At 37.9% G+C, this 17643-nt stretch overlaps 1 protein-coding gene across 4 annotated transcripts in view; it reads left to right on the top strand.

The window, feature by feature from the left end:
- LOC130565635 (spectrin beta chain, non-erythrocytic 1) overlaps window positions 1-17643 on the top strand; it is a 94576-nt gene that overhangs the window by 42867 nt on the left and 34066 nt on the right. The gene's annotated exons all lie outside the window — the stretch shown is intronic.

Genomic DNA, 17643 nt, shown 5'->3' with positions numbered 1-17643 from the left:
TATTGTACACACGAAAATGCGAGGGTGGCGTTTTCAGATTTATCCACTCTGGGACCTGGTTTCAAAAAATGTTTTAGCAGGTGAACCAGTGTAGATGGTGACCAGAGCTTTAGGAATATTAGCAAAAGAGAGCTGGAAAATATCAGCCATGCAAGAACTTTCCCTCTCATTGAAATCTCATGGTGACCAGTTAAATTCCGCTGATAAGCGTTATGTGTTTTTCAGTGTGCTTGGGTTTAAAAGGTTGTCTACCCTAAAGTCAGTCACCCTGAGGAGCTGAACACTCCCCTACTCCTCGCTCTCCCCCTCTCATTCTAACATGCTCGCTCTCATTACCCAGATATGTTCAGAAATGTTCCTTATATAATGAAAACAGACATATTTACGGAAATCTCTCGAAAATTATTCAAGGCTGCCTTGATAAACAGTAAAACACAGTCACACGTTTGCTATACTAGTGGGGACATTCCATAGACTTCCATTGGATTTATATCAGGCTTATGATATATTCTATCCCCTACCCCAACACCAAGACATTAAGAAAAACAGTATTTGAATGAATAATGATCCTTTTTATTTAATGAGGACCAGTAAAATGTCCTCGCTTGTCGGTTTTAATGATAATTCACTGTATTACTGAGGACATATGGCCCTCACAAATATAGCTAAACCAGTACACACACACACACACATACACAGTGAGTTATAGACAGTCACCAGAGATAAAAATGATTTGTATGAGGAATGGCGTGGAAGGCGTAGAAAGTCAAAAACAGGACGACCACACTATAGAAGACATATACTGTATATATATATATATATATATATATATATCACCAGTTTTCACTGATCAGATACCATCTGTATGTCTGGCTGCTGTTACGTTTGAATGGACTATGACTTTTCTCTCTCTCGAGTCAGTTTGCACAGATCTGGAAATATAGTGATCATGTAGTCATGTAGCTCAACCGGTAGTAGGGTGTGAAGTTAGCAGCGCCAGAGTCCTGTGTTCGATTCAAGGGACTAATAAAATGTGTACCTAAAATGGACTGTAAGAAAAGTGTTTACCAAGTGTGTAAATGTAAAATGTTGATGCAGATGCACGCTTACTCTCACGCTCCCTGTTATCACTGTGTTTATGTTACTTTTGTCATATTTAACTGTTTGTACTTATTTACTTTTCTGCTCCTGGAAAGTCACAGTGATGAGTTCTTCCTGGACAAAAATCCTCCCTACACACTTTCCCACTATCCTTACTGTGAGTGAATACAGTCTGCATGCATATAAATGCATATATCCATAAAATGTTGCGCTTTTTTTTATAAAAGCTGCATAGTAGAAAGTATGTGTGTGTGTATCAAAATGTTCGATGAATTGATGCATTATTTGTGTTAATTATTTTATTGAAAGTCACTTACGGCACATTCAAAGTACACATTGTACCTGGGAACGAACCCACGCTGCCAACGCAATGCTCTAAAAATTGAGCTACAAGAAACTTCATTGACATACTGCATATTTACTATACTTAGGGTAACTGTATTTGTAACATTAGTTACATCTTATAGTGTATAGCGTGGTTTGGCAAGACATCTAAGTGTGTAAAAGATGTCAAGGTATTAGGAGGATGGGGGCAGTCGTGGCCTAATGGTTAGAGAGTCGGACTCGTGACCAGAAGGTTGCCGGCTCGATTCCCAGGACCGGCGGGTAACGACTGAGGTGCCCTTGAGCAAGGCACCTTACCCCTACTTGCTCCCCAGGCGCTGCAGTGATAGCTGCCCACTGCTCCGGGTGTACGTGTGTTCACTACTCTCTGGATGGGTTAAATGCAGAGGTCACATTTCGGGTATGGGTCACCATATCTGACTAATAGGTCACTTTCACTTCAGAGTTTAAATCCCCATGAACCGGAAGTTGCGATCGTTTTTACTTCCATATTTTGACGCATTTCCAAGTGAAATGGAATTTTGAGTGAGAAAAATAGTGGGCGTGGCTTTCGTCTTTCTCTGCGATTTGATTGGATGTTTAAAAACAGTCGTTGCATTTCGAAATGGAACTCGCAGCAGACTGACAGTTGAAGGGGAGGAGTTAACTGATGCTCCGTCCAAGGCGTCTAACATGCATCATTTTAAGATGGATAGTCATTACAGGAAGGAAGTGCATTTTCAGATTTTAACTTTAAAAAAAATTAAGAAATTTAAAAAAGGAGAATGACCCACACTGATAAACTATTTACAATAAACACTTCAATATTTCATGAAAAAATAGGCATTGTAAGTTTTAATTTCACTGGGACTTTAAATGATAGTTAAGAGTGTAACAATGCTTAAGACTATACACTTTAGGATAATTTTTGACGAAAAACATCTTTTGAATGTTAGGAGTTTTTTTTACATTGTTTGCATCCTGTTCGATGTGGCTTTACTCGCCATAGAATCCATGTTGAAATCTACTCGCTGCTCCACTGGCATGTGAACGGTATGGAGGGGAATGAGGTCAGGTTGCTCAGTATTGCAGTAAAGCCTCTGGCATCAGACATCGGACAGGTTCAGCCGTGCGCTTCAACGAAGCAAATGTTCATGCCCGCAGCACAAACTGTTGATTCTTTAACTATTCTGTCAAAATTCTACCCAGTTGTTGTGGGCCAGTTCATGCATGTTCTGTTTCGCGGATACATGAAAGTTGTCAACGTAAAGCTCATAGCATTCTGTTCAGATACTCAAGATCTACGTCCAGAAGTATGCAAGTTCCTCTTTCTCAAGTGTTTGTGTTAAACTGTCATTTTTATGCACACATTTCACCACAGACCCACAAACTGCGGTGTCTTTGTTGTCCTGGATCTGAACACGTATAGATCCAAACTACGGTCAGTATCTCAACCATGACGCACGTTGTAAAGTGAGTTGCTGTCATGTTAAATAATTTTCTTTTTACACCGAAATTCTGGATCAAGGCACTTCTTCAAATAGAAGCTTATGGGACTTCAGTAAGCTTCATATATAACTATATTAAACCCCATTTAGAAATAGAAGGAAAATCAAAGCACAAGTACATTTGCATCTCTCACCTGGAGTTTTGAGAAAGCTAGCCTCTCCAAATGAAGATAAATGCTGAACAGACAGGACAGGCCACACCCTTCTCCCCAAACAACTGCTCGATGCAAACTGAAAACAAACTCAAAATATTCAGAAGTCCAATTCGGACAGGGCTCTAGTTTTCCCGCAGGAAAGCTTTAATATCATCTAAAACTAACACGTCTGTGCTTTTCTTGCACAGTTTCAGTGAAAATTGCAGAACAAATTACCTACTGTTTTTCAGCTACCTCAGGGCTCCTCAGAGAATTCTATCCATATAGTAATGTCTGTTATTTGGGGTATAATATTTATTCTCATCTTTTATACTGACCGGTGACCAATAGAAAGACTAAAGCTTAATTTGTCATTGTACTGCCCTGGTGTACATTCATTGTGGATCGAATGTTTTTTGACAACTTTTAATGTAAAATAGGAGCTGGAGTACCACCATGAAACCACCAAAAGTCTGATCTGGGATATAAAAGAATGAAATCTGTAATGAGTGTCAGATAAAGGACTGCTTAGAACTGCCTCTCTTGGTGCAGATATAACCATTATTTTATTCTTTCTTAGTTCGTAGTTTTCACATAATCACGGCGGCTGCTATATATGGATTGCAAAACAGTTTCTGTTCTTTGTTTTTCATCTTTAGATTTTTTTTCACCCTCAAGAGTTTTAAACGGTTGTATCTCCGCCAGATATTGTCCTATCCAACCATACATGAATAGAAAGCTTGTTCAGCTTTCAGGTGATGTAAAAATCTCAATTTTGGTTTTGTCGTCCAGGGTCACATATAACATTCTACAATGACTCAATTGACACTCCCATTTAATATCATGACATACAATGCAGTAAATAAATGTTACTGATTGTAACATTATTTTGACAACTAATCCTGTCCGAACAACACATTTTTAGTTTTGTCAAAAGGTGCACAGAGATTTATGTTAGGAGCTATATCAAACTAAGATGACAGTATTAAGAGTATAATGTTCTTATAATATAATAAGAGATTGCGGGCGAAATATCCCTTTGAGAAAACTTGAGGGTTTGTATCTTAACAGGACACAGGTTCAGAACAAGCTTCCTCCTGTCACTGTTCTGTTTTCCATCCTCCAGTGTCATTTACATCCTCCAGACGTCCCAGTAAAAATAACACTGAACACACTCATTTTGAGCATACCCCTCTGTGTGCATAAGAATGAGGTTATGCAAGATATTTTAAATGGGTCTCTATCTTTAAAAACCAGCTACATTCCTTCAAAAGTCTGAAAGTCAGCAATTAGAAGGCATCTTATTAACATAAAAGGATGCTGCATAAAAACTGTGCTACAAAGCTGACGTCAGGGAGCAAGCGTGAAGGTGGCAGGGGACTATTTAAGATTCTTTCAAAGGTGGAAAATCCTTCTTATAGCTATTGTGTGTTCATTCTTTCTCTGTCATTCGGTGTCTGTGTGTGTGTTTGTGTTAGCGTTAATAAGTACTTGCTGCACTTTGCTGTAACAACAGGCCGCTGTTAACAGGTGTGTTGTTTGGGCTGGTAATTGATCTGAGACACAGACCAAACCTTTTTTTCATTCATTTTAACTTTATTGAGTATGTGAAACATACATTGAAAGAGGAATGGTTCAAGGAAATAGTCACCATAGATATCTCTGTCATATTAAATTGAAAGGATAATCGTTTTTAAGAAAAACGAACTTAACCTCATGGCAGTCCAAACCTGCATACCTTATTTTATTTGCTAAACTAATGTTTTGTGTTTTTAAAAATCTCAGATTCTCATCTTGTAAAACAAGATCTGAAAGTAAGTACATGAAAAAATAGATCATACAACTTATTCACTATATTCTTCTGTAATATTAGCTTTGTGTGAACAAGACCAAATTTTATGTTGATATTCACTAAAAATATTGGCTCTCTGTATCTTAGCAACCTGATCATGTGATTCAAAGCCTTGTTTGTAATTAGTATTGTAGGGAATCTTTCTTTTTTAAAATCACTACACTGTCATGCCCCTTTAGATGATTAGCAAACAAAATATGAACTCCATGGTTGAGAGAATACTTCAAGTGTGCGGAGCTGTAACCTTTAGGCAAAGCATGACTATTTTGAAGAATCTATAATATAAGATTCTATAATATAAGAACTTTTACGTAGTATCGTATACATTTCCATACTTCAGTCCATTTATATCCATTGGTTCTTATAATTTTTGCAGGCTTAAGTCGTTTAAAAAGCCATTTAGATGGATAACTTTAAAATACACAGACATTACTGACTTTAATGAGTCTCAAATGCGAGCTCAAGGTGAACTTGTAGCTTCTTTATAGTTCACTCCAGCTGTACTAATGGGCTGTCAGACTGTCACAGGACTCGATTACCCACATTCCTCCAGTGACAAAGGGTAGGCTGCCCCCTTTCCTCTCAATAGGCCGTAACCATGGCAACAGCGATGGTCTCTACTATAGTGATTAGTTGATCAGAGGTGGAGACGTGGGCAGAAACGCAAGCAGAAGAGAGAATCCCGGAAGACGTAGGGGTTAAAAATAATGACAGGAGAGAGGGATGAAAGAGTGGAATGTGTGGCTCCCCAAAGCACGAACAAACAGCCGCTAGACTGCAGCAATTACACGACTGCTACCAGATGTGTGTGTGTAGTTTGAAATCTGTTATTGTGCAAATGTGTTATTCTTTGAATTCCTCCCATTCTCTTGTGTGTTTCTCTCTGTGTGTTTATCATCGTAGTTAATAGGCAACAGTGGTCTTCCAGATGGAGTCACTCTGGTTGTGATTCAAATCTGGTCATAACTTTGTTCATTAGCTTCAGTAGATATACTGGCATTATTTTGCCATCAGCATTGGTGTTCTTTTTTTTCTGTATCATAACAGGTATGCAGAAAATGATTTGTACCCAACCATTGATGCATCAAAACTAAACCACTACCCCATCATCAATGGAGCCCTACACTAAAAACATACATTATGGCACACCATCAGTTGACTGGTGCACTGTTTCTGATGTGCTGCAGAACTGCATAGCTTCAGCACTCCCATCGTAGATGGCCTCCAGCTGTCATGGCGCAATGTGATGCCTATCGCTTTCAGTGCAGTTCATCATAAAAACATGTACATATTTGAGTTTAAGAGTTTATCTTCCGGACATCAGAGCTCACGCATTCCAGTTAATGTTTGCACAGTGATGTTATGCTATCACCGATATTGTTTTCTCAAAACATGACTGTATTTCCACAAAAGTAGTGGAGGGTGTAGAGGCGTATGTGTATGTTTCTGTGTGTGCCAATAAATATGTTGTGTACACAGATTAATTGCTCTGTCAACATTGTACAAGTCAATATCATCAGTCTCTCTCTCAAATACCCACACATGTCAGCTTTCTTGAGACTTACCTGAGATGCTTATTTTTAACATGTAGTGCAACACTACAAAACACAGACGTGTGTGTGACGTGTGGATTAGGCCAGTTAACTTTGTGCACTACATACCCAAAACCTCAGATAATGGGTTTATGTAAGTTATGGATTTGTCAAGTCATCAGGAATATGATTGTACTGTCTCATGCTCTGCTTCTCGTGAATATCACCTCAGGGAATGAGGCCCTGCCACAACATGACCAGCCTGCAGTGGAATTTAAACACGTTATGTATATTAACACGTACAGTATATATGCATACACAGTGTGTAGAAATTTTTCAAATTCCCCCCATGAGGGCAAAACACGTACACACGAGCATATTGCATAAAGGCAATTCTGTGCTCATTCGCCTCCTATTTAGTCCGTTTTAGGTTGTGGTTCAAGCCAGAGAGTGTTGATACATGTATTTGTGCATGTCATAGTTGAGAATGAAGACAATGAAAGACCCCATAAAATCTAAATTGGTTTTTGGCTTTGGTGGCTTTAGCTTTAAGGCCATTTCTGTGCTAGTGTACGCCTTAATATTGACAATTTAATTATAGCAAAATACACATTTATGTAAATGTACAGTCTTTCTCTTCCTGGAATATGGAATTAAACTGTTGATGTCTTAAATGCCTACAGTATATTAAGTGAGCCCTTCAATATGTCCTGTTAAATCTCCTGTGTCAACACCAAAAGAAAAATGCCCCTGTAAAATTACGCTGTCTTTAAACTGGAAGTTCTGTCCATTTTCACTTTACATTTAAAAACTGTGTGCGTTCTTTCAGCATCAAGTCACCTTGAATTGAAAATGTCTATTCTGTCTGCCCACTGTTATGTTTTTTACTTCTAATCTGTTCCCATCAGTGGACCAACATTATGCCAGTGTTTCCTCATTTTCAGGAAATGTTTCGATATTAAGAAAGACAAAGTTTGAACTTGAGTAAGCTATTCTCTCTCTCTCTCTCTCTCTCTCTCTCTCTCTCTCTCTCTCTCTCTCTCTCTCTCTCTCTCTCTCTCTCTCTCTCTCTCTCTCTCTCTCTCTCTCTCTCTCTCTCTCTCTCTCTCTCTCTCTCTCTCTCTCTCTCTCTCTCTCTCTCTCTCTCTCTCTTAAATGATTACTAGGCAGATATTAACCTTCAGAGAACACAAGCTGTTGTTTCCATAACAATGACCTTTATGTTTCTATGGTAACTCTTTAGCTATACTGGGAATATTGCTGTGAAAGTTAATGAATATGAGCTTGTTGTGTTTATTGTTGACATTAGTACAGGGGCTTTAGTTCCAAAGGTTTGCGTAGGATTGACATCACCATCAATGACATCAAGCCAGCAATGAGTGCAGTGGTTTAGTGATTGTGTTGTTATTGGGTTAAAAGCTATTCTATTGTGAGATGTTGTTCAGACCAAAAATGTAAATACACTCAGTATGTTGAGACGTAGCGATGATGAGCACGTGCTGTCTGTTCACACAGACGTCATCCGGTCTCAACGCTAAACAAGCACACACATGCTCATAACGCAAACATCTCTTTTGCAAGTTTGTCATTGGCTGTTACTGGCACTCTTTGGGGGTGTGGTAAACACAGTAGCTTCCAAGTAAAAGTGTGAATGTGCTTATTCTGAGTTTGACAGATGTATTCACAGCTTGTGTGGCGTGTGACATTTGATTGGTCAAAGGCTCTGCTGTCTGCCAATCAGGATATTTGTGGACTTTTTTCATTTGTTGTCTGGTAGCTCATCAAGACTCATCTTTATAGGACAGACTGTGAGCAGTTGTGTTTTTAACGCAGTAGTCAGAAGATGAGCTGTTGACTTTCACAAGAAACATTTGCACTATAAACACCTTTTATGGTCAGTATTTGCCTGTTTAACATTCAAATATAAAGTCTGTTTTTTCCACCCTGACAATGTCAAGACTTTTTGAGAACAACTCATATACGCCTTGGTGGTGCAACAGGTATAAATTCTACGCAGGACTTAAGGCACATTTTACGTACAGACTAGTCTTACGACCGGGTGTACGTCCAGCTGGTGCAACCGGCCCCTGGTGATATCATGTTATATTATTAATCATAACATAAATGTGAAAACTATACTGTTTAAAGCAAGGAGTAAGAATCGTGTGTGTTCAGTGTGAAAATGTGTGTTTGAATTAATTTGAATAGCAGACAGGTACCGACTATCTGTTAATATTGATATTGGCCATCCATCTTAATGGTTATTTGACTGCTGTACCCTCATTCTGTTTTGCATTGTAAAACAGGTCATTGTCCTGTGGCTCCCTTCTGCTGCTTGCTGTGCGACTGTGTATAGGGCGGCTTGGCAATACATGTCAGGTCCAAATTTGAAAACCCGAATTAACATCTCTTCATGAAATATATTTTACTTTAAGTCTACTAATGTTAAAAAGAGATGTGTGTCACGTGGAGTGTCACAATACCACCAGTATTCACAATAACCGGGATATTACACATCATAATACAGGGCTCTAGACTAACATTTGAGAGAGGTGGGCCCTTAATTTGATAGCACCAGAGTCATGGGGTGAGGTAAGAAAAAAGAATCACTAAAACTTCATTCAAGTGTGTTTAATACATTAATAAATCAATTAGAAATGAATTCAAATTATTAAATTAATTATTTTTAGTGTATATCCCTGTTGAAAAAACCAGCATATGCTGGTTTGGTATGTTTTGATGGTGGTTTGCGCTGCTTTAAGCTGGTCCTTAGCTGGTCCATAGCTGGTCAAACCAGCATCAAAACATACCTAACCCAGCATACGATGTAAACTCTCTTTCAACACTTTACCATGTTCAAAGCATTGTTTCTTAAAGCTACTTTCTTCCTTTATTTGTTGTGAACAACTCATATAAGAGAGCACAATTCCTTTAATATCAGTGATTGTTTTTGGGCCCGTCCTTTGTTGTTTAATGAACATTATAAACCGAGATCTTTATTATGCTGCTGCCAGATACACACTATACTGTAACACACGCGTTTTGTGTCCCAACTGTTTGTTCACGAAACGGACAACCTTAACAAGATTCCTGTTAATATGGGAATTTTTATGTAATTTTGTGTTTATATGTCCGTTTCAGAGTAAGAAGGCGTGAAAGAGAACTCAGTTTAGTATTTTGTGCGTTGACTCCCTGGGCGCACGCATATCACAAACAACCCACCAGACCTGAAGGCTTTTAGTGATTATTCTTCATGAAAGTTGAATTGATACACGTTTGGCCTTTATCTACGGTGGACCACTAGTGCATATGACAACGAAATTTAAAAAGCAAATATAAGTTCACAACACAACGGAATCAAGCTACAACACAACAGAATAAAGCCACAACACAACGGAATCAAGTCACAACACAACGGAATCGAGTCACAACACAACGGAATAAAGCCACAACACAACGGAATCGAGTCACAACACAGCGGAAATGCTCCCGACCACTAGGGGGCACTTTCGGCATGATAAAGCTAGGTCATGCCGGGTAGGAGGTGCACGTTTTGCTGGGGTTGTTTTGCTTGTGTAAAGCATTTAAAATGAAAGTGTGCTCTACTGTGTAAAAACTGAATGTCAATGGCAAACAATCTCATATGAACAAATTTGAGATTTGTTACACAGCGCTTTTGAATGCTTGATTTTGATTGGCTAGTCATGACATTCCAATGTAGGCCTATGTTATGGCCCTTTCACCAGACTTGGCAGTTGGACACAGTTGCTGCGCTGCTGCTGTCTCTCATAGTGAAAATGTCTCCGGGCGGACGTTCAATGTCACTTAACCAGCCTGAAGTTGATGTATATTTTAAATATGCAGGCAATTTTTGCGGTAATGACTAATACTAATGACGCTCATTTTAGGCACAGTTTACTATGACATTTTGCACGTATCGTGTATTTTAACTTGCAAATCAACACACTCTGTATTCTTTATTTAAATCTCTGTATTTGTCTTCTTTTTGTTAGGTCATATAACTTCAGGAATTCCATTATTAAAACTATGTTCTCCGTGTTTTGAGTTCACTAAAATGTTGATAGGTTAAAGCCAGCGCGGATGCCGTTCACAAAAAGAGCGCTTGCGAAGAGCCGTGCCAGTGGAAGGATTTTGGGCACCACTTGCGCACCACCTCCGTGCTGCCAACGAAACCCTCGCGTTTTGCAGCTTACCGCATGTCTCCCTCTGAAAATGAGCTAGACATTCACGACTGCCGCTCAAAACTATTAACAGAGGATAATCCTGGTCCTTCAAATCACCTTTACACAAACATCATATATACTGTAAATACACCATAAGATTATATTTGCATTGCATTGTCGCCTATTTGCATTGACATTCTGCCTTAACAACCAGCATATGAGTTTACCTCCGCTGCTTCTAACATATAGCTAGCCTACATAATTTGGATGGAAAGAATGAATTCCAAAACCTCTACTGACATACCCGGGTATCGTAGACTGGTAGAGTTTTTCGATGTGTTTAAATGATTTTAAATGCTAGAAACTGTATTGTGAGCTATACATTGGTCGCATTTACAATAGGCTAAGCGTTTAAATGAAATTATTTATTTAACGTTGAAATTAAAGAATTAGTGTTGTCACGGTACCAACATTTCAGTAGTCGGTACCAATATCAGTAAAATTCCACGGTTCTCGGTACCAATTTCGGTACCAAAGCAAAACACCAGTACATGCTAATTGAAACACAATTTTATTGATAAAGCTCATTGGTAATATAAATGTATAGAAAGCAATGCCATTTTGTACACATGGAGTATAAAAGTTAATTGTTGCTGAAACGGTGCTCACTGGGGTCTTTCATGCTGATGAACATCCTCCTCAGTCTGCTGCTGTATAAGACAAATAGGATAAACTTCATTAAGTCAACTGACTGAACAAACATGCATATGCAATATTAAAACAAACCTCAGTTTTTATACTGCATTTACACAAGATTACTTACATTAAGGTAACTGTATATTAAAATAATAAATGCAACAGATATATTTTTCTTTAGTTTAAATGTGGCTTTTTAAACCTAATGGAGTTATCTATCCAAGACACACACATTGCTAGTCATAGTTAGTATGGTAGTTTTCTAGCACATAGATTTCAGATAGGCCTATATAAAATAGGTACTGTAAACCCCATCCTGTCCTCCCATTTATTTTACCCCATTACGGTTATAAAAGCATTAAATGGTTAATAAGGACACTTGACTGGATTAGCATTGACACTAAAATATTAACACGCAAACGGATGTTTATTTTAACGTAACCTTTAAATTTAACATATGTTACAACATTCATAATGCAAACGCAACAGAATTTGAAACTTAACGCTTGAACTTGTTAACTTAAATCCGGATGTTTCCTCCTTTCACCACACAACTCTGTTGGTTTTCTTCGTGATATGACTTGAATCTGAAGTATTTCTGCGCGCATCTCTTGTGGATCGGAGCCGCGTTTATCCGCTCATCACGTCTTATTGCGTCTATAAAAAGTTTCGGACCGACAACCTGTCAGACAGAGCATCAGGACCCGGTACGTCGGTGGTACCGGGTCTTATGAAAATTAGGTACCGACAACTTTTTTATTTTTAGGTACCGACTTGGACCCGAAGTAGCGGTACTTTTGACAACACTATAAAGAATTAAATGAAGATATGTTTTTCATGCTTTGCTTCTTTTGTGTGTATATGAATTGAAATAATCAAGACTTTAAATGACTACGGCCAAAAACGATTTAATCAGAAATTAAATGATGAGCATTGAAAGGAAAATATTTATTTTATTTTATTTTATTACTTATTTTCTTTGGTAAATGCAGAACAACAAACAGCAATGATGTGCATTAAAAACAACGTTTTTCCTTGATTACACCATCTTTAGCTAAATATTGTCAAATGGAATACGGAAATAAATGGCTGTGTCCACATTTATTTATAATTGTATAAATTTATACTTACCATGCCATTTATATTTGCCTTAATTTATATTTACCATGGCCACCTGCGACTGACATTATGAATGCACTTGAAACGACGAGGAACAAGACACATTTTGAGAAAATCTGACAAAAATACAAATTAATAAGCTATTATTGGGTTATTATTATATAGATGTTTTTAAATGACAAACACGACTGTTTTCAAGGAAAATACACGTTTTATTGTTTACAAATGCAGAAAAACACACAGCAGCAGGTGCAAGTATAACGAAACGTTTTCCTTCATGAAAAAAGATAGCCATCTTCAGCTAAATATTGTCAATCGAAAATAAAAGCTGTTGTTTACGCTGTGTGTGTGTGTGTGTGTGTGTGTGTGTGTGTGTAAGGGTACAGACGAACATAGTCTTCTTTTAAACATGGCTAAGCAATCAAATTTCAATCCAACTATCAAAACACGTTGTATTTTTTATTATTATTTTGATTAAAGTACTTTTCAACTTTAAGTCTGCATTTAGATCCAGACAATGCCACAGTCTCCTATCTCAGTTTCAGTGTGCAAGCTCTGGACTTAGTCTGCATTCGTTTTTTTACTGTTACTAATAATTGATTCCTCTATTAAATATTGTTTTCATTACCAATTTCTTTAACCTTTATTATGCATGCATAACGCATAAACCAAGTGTAAAAAACGTGAGCATTGAGCATTGCGTTTTATGACTAACGAAATGGGAATATAATGCAAAGCTTGCTTTGCGGTATTGATGGAGAGCTTTATACAATAGTATAGTGCTTAAAGTTTAAACACATGTTTTGTGCATTAGCTTCACATGCATACAATACTTGCAACACATTTCGTTATCTTTGCTGTTTTGTACCTTAGCAGGGGAAATTCTTGTATTCTGCAGGTGGCAAAACATATTTATTTCAGTTGCGAGATTAAGCTCTTCACTCATTTACCCTGTCGGTCCGTCTGCTTCATCAGACCTTCAATGTCTGGAATTTATCGCCGCTTTCTTTGGCCAAGGCCCGCCCAAGAGGCCATATAACTGACAGGAAAAGTAACCAATCACGTTTCGTTTTGTGCCGCGTCATATTTAGAGGCGTGGTAATGTCCCCGCTGTAACAGACCAGTGTAAATTCACGAACGTGTCAAGAGTTAACAGCAACAAAGTGATTATAAGTTTATGCTGTGAACCTTGCATACTTTTAAGAATTAAGCGTTTAGTCTATCATGATGAATTCTTATAGCAACCGTTAGAAACACGAAAGCTTACTTAGATCATTTGGCTTCGTGTTGTTTCCAGGCGGACCGCTATAGAACGCGACACGCAGGTCTCCCGGAAATCCTGTGAAATTCAACCAATCAGATGGCGACTTAGAACGTGCTGAAGTGTTTCCAGAAAAGTGTGCCGCCAACGGTCCGTGGGCATGACGTCTGAGGCTGAGACTACCATTAGGCTACATCTTTGGGGGCGGGGGCACTGATAGATAAGCGAATGGTAATATCATTATTGTGGATTATTTTGGCTGTGATAACTGTGTAGTGACAATCTGATATAGTTACTGCCCAAGTCTTGGTTAGGTTTAAGGCTAGGTGTAGTTAAAACCACCTAAAACAGTTAAAACAGTGAAAGTATAAAGTGTGTTCTCACTAATAAAGTAAAACAGATGTGTACGTATGTGTATCTTCCTCCCCCTCAGTATGGAATGTTCAAGGTCTGTGCATTTCTAAACACATCAAGGTTATAGTACCAGAACTCTGATAACAGACACACTGACCCATGCAGCACACTCTGGTTAATGCTTCATTACTGGGTAGAGCCTGTCTGGTCATAACACAAATTCAGTTTATTTTGTAATAGCATAGTATCTATCCTCTGAATGCACCCTGGAACGCATCCTATAGTGTGTGTATAAGGTACGGCAGTTATGTTATAAAATGTACATTTAAATATACAATCGCAGAAATGGATAATTTTGGAATATATTTTCATATGGAATTAAAACAATCATTCAACACGCGACTCTGTCTTTGGATGTGTAACACATGCTCTCGTGCACTTACATGCAGCCTACAAGGAAATAAAGAAAGCGCTTTATGTTCACCAGGAACTATAGATGAGTTCAAGCATCAAAAATCCTGCCAAAAGACATGCCACATCTCCAACATTTATTCAAGATGTAATTTCATACACGCAGAGATTTCTGCTATGTTGTTACAGAGTAATAAAAGACGTTTCAACAAACTGGCCAGAGGGAGAAATTATCTGGGTGTATAGTGTAAGCCAGGCCTACTCAAACCAGTTCAGTTTTGTGTGTTTACAACAGTAAAGCAGAGGTCCTAAGAGAACCATTTCTGTCATTGTGTGCATGTATGTGTGCGCTTGAAAGCATCTCTCGCTTCTGCAACGGGTGACCAGCAGAACAGGTTTCCTCAGCTGATGTGTGTGTGTGTGGAGAATTTCTCGGAACTAGCTTGTGTGCGAGTTTGATTATATGTGTGGATGTAAAAGGACCAAGCCCTGTTCTGGACAAAAGTGAAATGTTCTTAAGTCTGTCTGACTGTAGCTTTAGATCATGTGTACAGTCTGTTATTACTGTTAACAGATTAATTCTATTAGACTCTTATTAGACATGCTGACACACTGAAATATTGGTTCAAGGAAGCATATTTTGCTTAGTGTATTAAACCAATTTAATGGACCAATCATATTTAATAGCATTGTGACATTTTCATGACAATTAAACACACACACCCTCCCTTAAATCATATTTTCATAATGCAAATATAAATGAGACTGTAATAAATAGTAGTAATCTATTGTACAGTATGTTTTAATTGTACAATATGTCTTCAGCATTTAAGTGTTTTAGTACTGACTCAAATTTATTTTGATTAAAAAGAAAACATAGATATTGATAACCGTTATTCCGATGATTAAGAATCATGATCATATTGTGTTAAAACATAAATAATTCAGTGTCGATATTGTGAGCATTATGGTTGTGATACAGTACCACCCTACACTATTTTCAGGGTGATTGTTTGGCCAAACAAAAGAAAGCACAAAATAAAACAAATTTAATGAATTTGATGATAACATTATTTTATTTATTTTTAAAAACCTGCGTGAATTATTTTGGTCACAATAATCTTGTATTAAAAAACTGATATTGTGACTGCCCTAATGATGGCTTTATTTCATCTAATACAACTGCCAAAGTTTGGTCCACCAACTTGTTTTGGCATTAGTAAGATTATTACCTGGACTACATGAGATGTCAGTCTACTGTCTATTTTTATTAACAGTGAGACTTTCGTATACACAGAAACAATTTCTGAAAATGTAAAAAAAGGTTCGAAGAAATTGATGTGAGATGATTTTATGTGTGTGTGCAAGTGTATGTGTGTGCGGGCATGCAGAGGGTGTACTTTTTTAGTAATAGCTTCCTAATCCGTCCAGTCTAACCAGGATCAGGCCCCTTCAGAGAGATACACACACACATAGACACGCCATCTCTTTACTTTAGGTTTTCAGATGTTGTGATGTACATGTAGTGGTTTCGTTCGTACTTGTACTGCCATTTCTGTCTGTGTTTACACTATTGCCTTCTGATCCAATTCCAGGTGAAATAACAAGCTCAGTGCTAATTGACAACAGCATATGTGTGTGTTAAAAGAGAAGATCTGTGACCAGATGGCTGTAAAGCTGACCTCGTGTTGCCTTTTGCTATCATTTCGCTCTCATGTTCTTTTGTTGTTTGTTTTATTTGACGTTTGGAGCTCATAACATTTTCTTATCAGCAATTAAATTAACATGCTTAATTTAAACTCATTACAGGAATAATCTTGTCGTGTTACGCAACACGCCGCTCTCTCTCCGTCAGGCCCTGTTTGTCTTACGGTAGTATAGGTGGTAGTGAGAGGGAGTTTGTATGTACTTGTGTTTGTTGTAAACAGCTTGGCTGTTCCTTTATAAAGGTCATTCGGAAGATGAACTTTGAGCCTCTTACAGACCAGCTCCATATGCTTTCACAGAGCTCTCGTGACACTAATACTATGTTCAAGTAACGCTATCGCCTTTACTCATTAGACACTCATCTGTCCACTGTTTTATCAAGCTTTCCTGCTTCAAATCCATTTCCTGTTTGCCTGGTGTTCAGGATCATCTTGGTCTCTTTGTCAGTCATTGCTTTTCATTATGGGCTAATTAACTTTTTTTTAACATGCTTAATTACGTCATACGGCTTTTTTTAGCCTCACTGTGTGGTGAAGTCCCGCCTCTCCTGTCTTGTAATTGGCTGGATCATGTGAGTGATGTGTGCTCTGATTCATGTGGACAGCTATCAGTCAAAGCTGTCATTGTTCTGCAGTAATTAAGTTGCTTTAATGGAGTTTGGCGTTGCTGTCCTAGGCCCATGCAAAAACTGTCATTTATGAATGCTTGTTTTGTGCCAGGTTGTGAAATCAAGGTCATGGCATTTAACAGTCAAATTTATGGAGTCTTATTCTGGACATTCTAAGGATTTACTCGTGTTTTCTTGATATATTTTTCACGTTTTTAATAGAGCTGTGATTGATTTAATGCATTTTGTCCTCCAATTCCAATACATTCTTAATCGTTTAACTAGTAATAATAACACTAATTTAAACTCTTTGCACTACAGATTTTTATTTACAAGCTGTTTCCAGGATAACAACATGTCAATTACATGAGGAACTGTCTATTTTTAAACTCAGCAAGTTACCCAGCAGTAACAGTGCACACACAACCCTTTTTATAGTGTAAAATGGGCCTGAGGTTAAGAGGGTTCACCATAAATGACTTATATCGGGGGTCTGTATGACAGATGGGTCTCTGGAGATCAGTTTATTAATTTAAAATGTGCTGTATGTTTTTAAGTAGACTGGCACCTAACAGCTCTTTTTCACTTTTTCTCAAAACTGTTTTTGTATAATCAAGCACCGCTTCAAAACTACAGCCCCAGCTCCGTCCGCTTCCTCGATTACACACACACAAGCAATAGTTTTGACTCCGTTTATAATGTAGACGAGATGTGGCGTCATTTAAGAGAGAGAGGACAGTCTGTTCTGTGTTGAGAGACAAATGTTTTTCTATGTTTTGTCAGTAATTTACAAATGACATCTATATATTGTGTGCAAAATCCCTGGCAATGATATTTGTTTACATTTTAAAAA

Source organism: Triplophysa rosa, linkage group LG2 (genome assembly GCF_024868665.1).
Source record: "Triplophysa rosa linkage group LG2, Trosa_1v2, whole genome shotgun sequence".
NCBI lineage: Eukaryota > Metazoa > Chordata > Actinopteri > Cypriniformes > Nemacheilidae > Triplophysa > Triplophysa rosa.
The sequence above is the reverse complement of the archived record's forward strand: the minus strand, read 5'-3'. Positions and strand labels throughout refer to the sequence as shown.